This window comes from Lotus japonicus, chromosome 4 (genome assembly GCF_012489685.1).
Source record: "Lotus japonicus ecotype B-129 chromosome 4, LjGifu_v1.2".
NCBI classification, from domain to species: domain Eukaryota; kingdom Viridiplantae; phylum Streptophyta; class Magnoliopsida; order Fabales; family Fabaceae; genus Lotus; species Lotus japonicus.
The window spans coordinates 4306433-4317773 of NC_080044.1; positions in this window are offsets into that span (position 1 = coordinate 4306433).

The following is an 11341-nucleotide window of genomic DNA, read 5'->3' on the forward strand; positions in this document are numbered from 1 at the left end:
ATGTGTATATATTATTTTGTTGTTGCATTTCTACTCGATTCTTCCAAATAAACAAAGCATATATGTTTTCGTCTTTTTCGTGACTCAATGTTGATGGCTGAAGATGTAACGTGCCGTGATACGTATCTTCTTCTGGAAAATAGTCAATAAAAAAAAGTATAGAAAATAGATATAAAAAGTGTAGAAAAATAACAAAAGGTTTAAATCGGATTTTGATTTAATAAACCAATATACCATACACATTTTATTAAAATAATATAAATATGTTCAATGATGGTTTTTGTTAGAGATAAATAGTTCAAGAAAAAAAATGATAGTTTTAAAATTAATTTTTTATTAGTAAGATCGGTTACTTGCATATTCTTTTTATTTAAGGATTTTTGTGTCATTTTACAAATACACATTTTTTCTCACTTTTCTTTCCACTTTTTCTAATATCAAACAACTTATAAATTATTTTCCTAACAAAAAAAAACCTATAAATCATCTCACTTTCCTTTCTCTTTCTCTTCCTTTCCTTTTCTTTTCTTTTCTTTCTCATGCCAAACAAAGTCTTAAATAGAGAGAAAGAAAAAAGACAGGGAAAAACATAAAATGTAATAGGTGATATCATAAAAAATAAAAGATCGAGAGGTAGAAACGAAAATAAGTGGAATTGAAATAGAAAAATAAAATTTACCAAAAGAAAAAAGAAATAGAAAAATAGAAACAAATTTAAATTTAAGTGGGAATTGAAATGAAAAATAATGAGTTGTGATTGGTATAAATGAAAAAATGCTCCTATCTTTATTAATTGTTACGTGATCGCTTACGCAAGACATACGAAAGCAAAAATATATTACAAAAAGTTTTATATTGATGATCCATTAGCTCATGCTGTGTCATGTCCTATGACATTTTCTTCTCTTCTCATTATTCTGAATAATCGATTTTGAGATTATACTAGCTGATATTTCTTCTTTCCCTTAATTAACAGAGCAAGAGATAGAGAGAGTGAAATTATAATGGGTTGGAGAGGAATTCTTGGTTTTGATTATGGTGTTGTTCAGGGACCAATGGGTCCTGATATCTCTGGTCCTGAGCTTGTTGCTGCGGTTGCTAATGCTGGTTGTTTAGGCATTCTCAAAGCTCCTGATTGGGTATGATTTCCATTATTCTCTCCTTGCCAATTTTTCACTTTCTCTGTTTTTTTTCTTAACTATCATAAGATCTCCTCACAAAAACAGAGTTTAGTTTTAACTGTTTCATCACTTTCTCTGTTTCTGCTCCAATATTGTGTTTTGGCAACCATTTTCCTTCTCATTTGTTTTCATTTCAGAAGCAAAACACGTTTCATGGCAAGATTTCTAGTTATTTGACTGACTTCCCTTTTCTATTGTTTTACTTTCTTTCTTGTGATGTAATAATTCCTCTGTTTTATTCCCTAGTACTTGGTGAATTAATTCATGGGCTGCGATGAAGTTTTAGAAGGGGAATTCATGGGTGAGGCTTGAGAACTTAATAACTATAAACTCATACGTGTTTGGAATCCAGGGTGCTGGATTTTTAGATGTTCATCGATCCTGAAGGTTAGGTTCGGTTAGTTTGTCTATCGATCGATGATGACACGTGATTTGAACATGGTTTGATGCACTTGTCGGTGAGACACGTTGTGTACTCCGAAGAGGACAAGAAAACAATAAATGTTGTGAAGAATGTCAATAATGTTTGGTGTACGCCGTAAACTAATATGTTTTTTTATAGCTTATTTGTTAGAAATATTAGTAAATTAGTCATTTTTTGGTGTCGATTTTCTAGACCTTTCACCATTCATTCCACCCAACCGTACACTAATATGTGGTATAGACACTAGAGTGCAAAGGAAGAAAAAAAGATATAACTGATAACTGTGTGATGTGATTTAACAGTGCAGTAATGATATATACACACCTCATTTTTTAAACACTTCATTTCCACCTCTTTTTATTTATATCTCTCTCCTCTTATCATCTATCACATCTCATACTTTCTCTATCATACTTTTTCTTTTCTTTCTATCTCTCTCCTCCTTCCACCGCTCTCCACCTCAAAGAGAGGTGTGGAGATAACATTATTCGTGATTTAATGCGAAATACTAGTTACATTTTTTTTAATATTATTTTTTTGATTGGTCAAAATTCACGTGCGTTCATTAAATTATACGGACTTCATTCCTAATTCTTTTTATAAGCAGCTTCATTCCTAGTTTAGTGAGATTTACCTGGGATTTAATTAGATTTGAAAAAAAAAGTCTAAGAGGATGTCTCTCCTAGGGTTTAGGTTTTGGAGTCTCCGCCGTCATCAACCCTGTTGATCGCGCCGCCTCTCATCATCTTTGAGAATTGTGTCGCTCCTTTTCCTTGTTTTGGCTGCCTGATAGCCTTCCGGTTGCTGCGTGGCGTGACCCTATTGGCTGTTTGCTAGCCTTTTTCCCTCCTTTTCCCCACTACTATTCCCTCTTACGTGAACAATATGGACAATAATAGAAACCTAAAGCTCTCTGGCTCTGAAAGTGAGGTACTGAACCTAGGTAAGGTTGAGATTGCTCCTGATCTAGCAGAGGATGTGTGGGCTGTCGGAAAACTCCTCTACCGTGGCGAATTTCCGGTGCGGTCCCTGCGAAGTGTGCTTCAGAAATCGTGGGGATCATCCCACCATGTGGACATCAGAGAAGTTGCCCAGAACCTGTTTCTGTTCCGTTTCCACAACACCAGAGAGCGCAACTTCGCTGTCAGAGGAGGTCCATGGCTCTTCAACAGATACAATGTTGTTCTCCAACCTTTCCGGGTGCATGAAATCCCTTCTCAAGTGCCGTTGGATAGGGCACCATACTGGGTTCAGGTTCATAACCTTCCAGTGTGGCTGCGCAAGCAAGCAACTGCTGTATCATTAGCGCAGGGTTTTGCTGGATACATGGATTGGGACCGTTCGGATGCCAATCGTTTTGGTGACTATTTTAGGATGAGGGTGTGGGTGAATGTCACCATCCCTCTCCGGCGCGGCCAAGCTCTGGCGACTGAAGGCGCCCAGCCATTCCAAGTGCAATTCAAATATGAAAAGCTACGGAACTATTGCTACAGGTGCGGGCTGCTCGACCATGTAACCCGTGAGTGTGACAAGCCTTCGCTCGACGCCGAAACTGAATCAGCTGAATCAAATATGCCGTATGGACCCTGGCTCCGTGCGGGGGATGGCTTTCATGAAGGTCAGCGTGGAAGACAAGTAGAGGATCGACAGGAACGTGCATACCGTGGGCGCGAGGTTAAAGGTAAAGCTGTACAAGCTCCCGATTCTGAATCTGGAACAAATGGGGACCTTGATATTGATGCTGAATTGCAAAAACTAGCAGAGGAAAATGCAAACAAAAATATAGTGCATGATGATATAAATGACCAATTTGGTGATTCTTCTATGGTGGAAAATAAAATCATAGCCCCCACCACAGCCAAACCCGTGACTGGAGATGGGGTTATGGTGGAAAAAAACGCCCCCCCTTTTTGCTTCTCTAGCTCAAAAGTGTATCCCAGTAAATCAGAGAGTGATACTAGGAGGCATGTCCCAAGGAACTCGCACAGTGCATCCATTTCTGATGACACCTCTCGCAAGAGGTTGGCGGGAGGTACAGGACCTATTTTCAACACTTCCACCACCGGGGTGTCTCCCCCTTCTGAAGAGACAAAACAATAGCATGGGATTGGGATTGGCGGAGCCTGTTGATCAGGCCCGCCCACCTCAATGAAGCTCCTCTCTTGGAACTGCCGTGGGCTTGGGAACCCACGAGCAGTTCGAGCCTTGCGAAGGCTCATCCGCACAAAAGCTCCTGACGTGGTCTTCACTATGGAGACACGTCGTTCTTGTAGTGAAATGGCAGCCCTCCGTGGCGTGGGTGGCCTTGGTAATCTATTTCCAGTTTCTTGTACAGGCACAGGACACACTAGAGCAGGTGGTTTGTGTCTCTATTGGAGCAATGATGTGACAGTCGCGGTGGTGCATTCTTCAGCTAATCATATATTGTTTACTTTACAGCTCCCGGATTCTAATGTTATTATGCAGGTGCTTGCTATTTATGGATGGCCGGACGATGGTAACAAATGGCGAACATGGCAGATTATCACAAATTACAAACCCGATGACGGAACGCCTTGGCTTTGTATAGGTGATTTTAATGACTTGATGCGGCCTACAGATAAAAAGGGGGGACATCCTGTCAACCTTGCTCATCTCCAAGTGGCCCAGGAGACCATAGCCCAATGTCAGCTTAGGGAGGTGTTTTACTCAGGATACCGTTTCACGTGGTCTAATAAGAGGAAGGCTCCTAACTCTATTGAGGAGAGGTTAGACTATGCACTGGTGAATGATAGTTGGCTTGATCTTTGGCCCATATCTGATGTGACTCACCTCCCTCGCCATCGTTCTGATCATAATCCGATCCTGCTCTTCTGTGGTACCCGGCGACGCACAGAACCCAGAGGTAGAGTTCACATGTTCCGTTTTGAGGAAGTCTGGCTTCAGAGTGGGGATGAGTGTGCCAATGTGGTGCAAGATGCTTGGAACCGAACCGGTCCAGATTTAGTGTCTAAACTGACTGAGGTTGGAGGGACGCTTGACAGTTGGGGAAGGGAGAAATATGGTGATGTAGCACGGAAGGTCTCTGATTTAAACCACAGGCTGCAGGCTTTACAGCAACAACCGCAGACGGAGCATACTTTGGCGGAGACATCAGATATTGAAAATTCTTTGGATGTGTTACTTGAACAGGAAGAGGTGGTTTGGTGTCAGCGTTCCCGGGCTAATTGGCTTACTTATGGTGACAAAAATACTCACTTTTTTCACTCCAAAGCATCACAGCGGAGGAAGCGTAACTCGATTGAGGAATTAAAGGATGATAGTGGCCGCACCATGGTGGAAGACAAGGATATTTATAGGGTCCTAGCGGATTATTTTATGAATCTTTTCTCTTCGTGTGCACAGTTAATATCACGGCTGTGACTTCTCTTGTGGCTGGCAGGGTTACTCCACAACATCTTCAGCTCCTAAACAAGCCTTTCACAAGAGAAGATGTTGAAGAAGCCTTGGCTCAGATGCATCCAACAAAAGCGCCGGGATGTGATGGGTTGCCTGCTTTGTTCTACCAAAAGCTCTGGCATATTATTGGCGATGATGTTTCTTCTTTTTGTTTGAGGGTTCTTCATGGGGCGGTGTCGCCAGGTATTATTAACAAAACTCTTCTTGTCTTAATACCTAAAGTTAAAAAACCTATGCATGCAAATCAATTTAGGCCGATTAGTCTTTGTAATGTAATTTTTAAAATTATAACGAAGACTATGGCGAATAGAATAAAGCTTATTTTGCCTGATATTATTTGTGAATCTCAGAGTGCCTTTGTCCCAGGCCGCTTAATTACAGACAAGGCCTTGGTGGCGTTCGAGTGCTTTCACTACATGAAGAAAAGAATCAGTGGCCGTAATGGCGTAATGGCTCTTAAACTAGACATGTCGAAAGCTTATGATAGAGTTGAATGGCCGTTCTTGGCGAGTGTCCTCCAACAGATGGGGTTTCCTCCTAATTGGGTAACTCTGATCATGGCCTGTGTCACCACGGTTAATTTCTCAATTATGCTGAATGGTGCCCCGCAAGAACCCTTCCAACCAAATAGAGGTTTACGGCAGGGGGATCCTCTCTCTCCTTATCTCTTTATTTTGTGTGGTGAGGTGTTCTCTGCTTTGATTAACCAAGCTGTCTCATCTTCAGCTTTGCATGGCATTAAAATTGCGCGGTCAGCTCCTATTGTCTCCCACTTACTATTCGCAGATGACAGTGTCATTTTTTCACGTGCAACGCAGCAAGAAGCATTGGCTATTAAGACTATTCTAGCCTCCTATGAGCAAGCTTCTGGACAAGTGATAAATCTTGACAAGTCTATGCTCTCTTGTAGCCGAAATGTGCCTGAGAATCGTTTTCATGAGCTTAAACAGCTGTTGGATGTAAAGGCGGTGGAGTGTTATGATAAGTATCTGGGACTTCCTACCATTATTGGTAAGTCCAAGACCCAGATATTTTCTTTTGTCAAGGACCGAGTTTGGAAGAAGCTTAAAGGTTGGAAAGAAAAGTCTCTCTCTCGTGCAGGCAGAGAGATCTTGGTTAAGGCTGTGGCCCAATCCATTCCATCGTATGTCATGTCGTGTTTTTTATTGCCGGATGGTATGTGTTCATAAATTGAGGGAATGATTAGCCGGTTTTATTGGGGTGGCGATGTTACAAGACGAGGTATGCACTGGTTAAGCTGGAAATCCTTGTGCAAATCCAAGGATCGTGGTGGGATCGGTTTTCGGGACTTTAAAAAATTTAATTTGGCTCTGGTGGCCAAGAACTGGTGGCGCTTGATAAACTATCCTGATTCTTTGCTTGGAAAAATTTTCAAAGCAGTTTACTACCCAAAAAGCACCCTTTTTAGTGCTAAAAAGGGCCATCGTCCAAGTTACGCATGGTCTAGCATTCTCCGTTCTGGAATTGCTCTTGAGAAAGGTGGTTTGTGGAGAGTTGGTGATGGTAAATCTATAAGACCGTGGACTGACAATTGGGTTCCTAGGAACCCTCCTTTGGTGTATAGTGAGTCTCTAGTGCATGAACTAAATATTAATGTTGTCTCTGACTTAATGTTGCTTGGTGGTGCAGCTTGGAATAAACAATTGATTGAGTTCATGTGCTGCCCACCTACGGCCAAGGCGATCCTTGCACTCCCTTTACCTATGGTACCTCAACGTGACATGTTCTTTTGGCCATGGACACCAGACGGTTATTATTCAACCAAAACAGGCTATCAATTTTTACAAATGGAGGAGGAACGGTCTACTGGAATGGTGTCTACCATGCCATCTTTGCCTAGTGCAGCTTGGAAGAAAATTTGGAAGGCCCCAACACTTCCTAGATGTCGCGAAACTGTTTGGCAAGCTTGCTTGGGGGCCCTTCCCGTTCGTGAAGTGCTTCATGCGCGTGGTTTGGAGTTGGATGCATCGTGTCCTCGCTGCCATGAAGCTCCCGAATCAGTGCACCACGCTCTGTTGTTCTGTCCGATGGTGCAAGCAACATGGTTTGCTAGCAGTTTGGGATTGCGCTTGCAGCAAGAACGTAAGTTCCATGACTTCTTACTTGAGTTTTTGCAGGCAGCTGATGAGGAACGACTGGGTGTTTTCCTGGAGGTTCTCTATGCTGTATGGACCTCGCGTAATGAGCTGGTGTTCCAAAACACGCAAGTTACGGTGGACCAAACTTTACGGAAAGCTTCCTTGCTGCATCCAGGACCTGCCATGGTGCCCGCTCCAACTCACCCGGCGCGACAACACCCTACACATTGGTCACGACCTGCTCCAGGCCTCTACAAAATTAATTTTGATGCATCGGTTACTAAGGAGGGAAGTGGAGGATTCGGTTTCATTGCTCGGGACGTGCAGGCTGAGGTTCTAGCAGCGGCGTGTTGGCATTATGGCCCGGTTACGACCCCCACAGTGGCTGAAGCTTTATCCATGCGATGGTCCATGACGTTGGCGAGGGATCTTGGTTTCCGGAGGGTTGAATTTGAATCAGATTGCTTACCGTTAGTTGAAGCATGGAAACGGGCTGGTGGTTGCTCTTTTTTAGATTCTATTGTTAGAGATTGTAATTGTTTGCTTTCAAACTTTGAGGTATTCTCTTTACGGTTCGTACGCCGAACGGGTAACTGTGCGGCGGATGCCTTAGCTTCTTTATCCTTTTCTTTTGGTGAGGTTGTGTGGATTGAGGAGGTTCCTTCTCAACTTCTTGGCACTGTCCAATCTGATGTACTGGCCTCTGTGCCGTCTGCTTCTTCTTAATTGATTTGGCTTTTAAGTTCAAAAAAAAAAAAAAAAGATTTACCTGAAGTTTAATCAATTAAGAAAAAGTGTTAGAAAAGAGTGTTAATAACACTTTTGGTGATTTTATACATAGGAAGACAGAAATGCAGAGAAAAATAAACAGAACATATATACACATATGGGTAGGCTATATACTTGTTTTTGTTTTTTGGGTTAAAATATATAACCGTCCCTGAACTTTGAGCGAAATCTGAAAACTGTCCCTCGCCGGAAAATTATCTGAAATTCGTCCTCGTACTATCAAAAACAAATTTGACCCATCCCTCCGGCCGCCTTAGCTCCGGCAAGAGCCATTTTTTATTTCTACCCATCCCTAAACTTTGATCGAAATCTGAAAACCGTCCCTTTTATATTTTTATTTTTATAAATTAAAATTCCTTAATTTCTAAGAATTAAATCTAATACCCTTTAATCTAAGCCCGAATTCCCAATTTAAGCACAAATCCCTTAATCTAACCCTAACTCATCCCAATTTAACCACAATTCTCAAGTTCTCTCTCCTTCAGATCTTGTTTCTCTTCTCTTCTTCTTTCTTCATCTTCATCTTCATCTCATTTCCTCCACCAACAACAACATCGTCTTCTTCTTGTTGTTGTTAGAAAAAATTTGCAATTTTAATTCTTAGAAATTAGGGAATTTTCAGATTTCGCTCAAAGTTCAGATTTCAAATTAGGGAATTTTAAAAAATTAGGGAATTTTAATTTTAAAAAATAAAAATTAAAAAATGGACGGTTTTCAGATTTCGCTCAAAGTTCAGGGATGGGTAAAAATAAAAAAAGGGCTCTTGCAGGAGCTAAGGCGGCCGGAGGGATGAGTCAAATTTGTTTTTGATAGTACGAGGACGAATTTCAGATAATTTTCCGGCGAGGGACGGTTTTCAGATTTCGTTCAAAGTTCAGGGACCGTTATATATTTTAACCCTTGTTTTTTTGAAACAATATATACTTGTTGTTGAAGTATGATAGATAGGTAGGATCATAGAAGTTATTCGTGATGTGATCAATGCATAATTTGTTAATACTAATTATTATTTCTTCTATCAGAATTCGCCGGATCATTTGAGGCAGCTCATACAAAAAACAAGAACCTTAACCAACAAACCGTTTGGGGTTGGTGTAGTTCTGATATTTCCTCATGAGGAGAATGTGAAGGTCATTTTGGAGGAAAAAGTGGGAGTCTTACAAGTATCATGGGGTGATTGTCCAAGGGAATTGGTCACTAAGGCTCATTCTGCTGGGGTCAAGGTTGTTACTCAGGTCAGTGTGCATCATCTTGGCCCATTAAACTGGCTTAACCCTTCCAATTAGAATAATTTTATTGATAATTATTCAATATAGAATAGATATTTATGCTTAAATAAAGTAATGCTAAATATAAAAAGAGTCCTATAATGTCTTTTTAGCATTTTCGGGTAGTTTTAACTTTTTAGAATTAGTTTTAGCAAAACTTTTAAAATTCAGTGAACTAGCTTGATAGAATTTTTTATCTTATCAGTTTGTAGCTAGTCTTTCAGTTAATTTCGACAAACAAAGTCTCAATGACTTTTGATAAAGGAATTTGCTAATTGTTCTTATTTTTGTGCTTTGAGCATACCTGTAGCTTCTTTTATTATTTTTATGGCATAATTTATGGTTAAAATATTTTGAGCAATTTTATGGTGAGCATGTTAAAATCCCTCTACTCGTTAACCATTTTTTTATGACTAATATTTACATGTCATTTACACTATATTTCTTATGTGTTAAAATTGATTTTAAAAAAATATTTTAATTTGTGAACCAAGTTTTTCTTAATCCAGATTTTGATAAAGCCATGCGTCTTTAGTATCAAAGTTCTAATTTTTAATTTAAATATAGGTTGGGAGTGTTGAAGCTGCAAAACAGGCAATTGATGCTGGTGTCGATGGAATAATTGTGCAAGGAATTGAAGCTGGTGGCCATGTCCTTGGTCAGGTGTGATTGTTTGTCATAATTTAACAGAGTGTGAATCTCTTTATTTGGTTTACATTTGAATAGATCACTTAACTATGAAAATTCTCATCCTTGAGGGAATTTAACCCATGCATTCATTGCCAAATCTATTATTTCTTTGTTGCTTTTAGGTATTATATATAGTATATACCAGTAAGTTTCAAATCATATGTTTATAGATGTAATTTCTTACCCATGGATTTAATTATATATAGGAAGGTGTAATTTCATTGGTTCCAAGGGTGGTTGATCTTGTTGGTGATCGAGATATACCAATCATTGCAGCTGGAGGAATTGCTGATGCACGAGGTTATGTTGCTGCTCTGGCACTTGGGGCTCAAGGTGTTTGTTTAGGCACCAGGTTAGGAATATTTAATATAATAGTACTTATGTAAATCATTTTCATTTTCTAGTAGGAAATCTAGTAGTCTTGGGGTGTTGAAGTACCCATAGTACTTCTCTATTTCTTATGTAAGAATGTTTGACTTTTTTTAGCCACTAGTTATGCACTTTGGATATAAATCTTCATCTAAATTGTCTTGTTTTCAGGTTTTTGGCAACTGAGGAAAGTTATGCACACCCTATATACAAACGGAAGCTAGTTGAATATAGTAAAACTGCATACACAGATGTATTTGGTAGGGCAAGATGGCCTGATGCACCACATCGTGTCCTAGATACACCATTCTACAAAGAATGGAGTCATCTTCCAGCCCATGAAAATGAATCCAACCAACCTGTCATTGGCCATTCAATAATTCATGGCAAGGTGAGATTCAAATAATCAGTTTGTGTACGGATAAAGTAATTAATGATTGATGGACACTCTACATTGCGGATACCCTGTCCGCAAACACCCAACAAAATTTAGCTGATAATAAAAACACTTGAATATAACTCTTATTTTTCTCATTTTATAGGAAAAAGAGATTCGACGATTAGCGGGTACCGTCCCCAACAGGACAACTACGGGAGATTATGAGAGCATGGTCATGTATGCTGGCCAAGGTGTTGGTACTATCAAGGAAATTCTACCTGCTGGTGAAGTTATAAAAAGGATGGTTAAGGGGGCACAAGCTATTCTGGAAATTTTTCAAGTAAATATGTAAACAAATATTCAGAAATTTATCAAGCAGGACTTTGATTATTTTGCGGGACCTAAAGATCATGGAGTATGTATTAATCTTTTTTTTTTTGTCAAATGTAGTATGTCATATATTTCCCAATAAAATAAACTGAAAGAAGAGGAATACAATATCGAGAGAAGGTTCAACGGCGGCCCTTGTATTCTCCTGGGCTTGACCCACTTTGATCTCTGAATCTATTAACTGTTGACAAGAAAAAAAATGAACTTAGCAATCTATATCTATATATCTATATATATATATATGAAAATAAGGTTTTCTTCTAGAAGCCTTATGACACATGTCTTCTCTTAAGTTATTCATTTTCCCTCCAAAA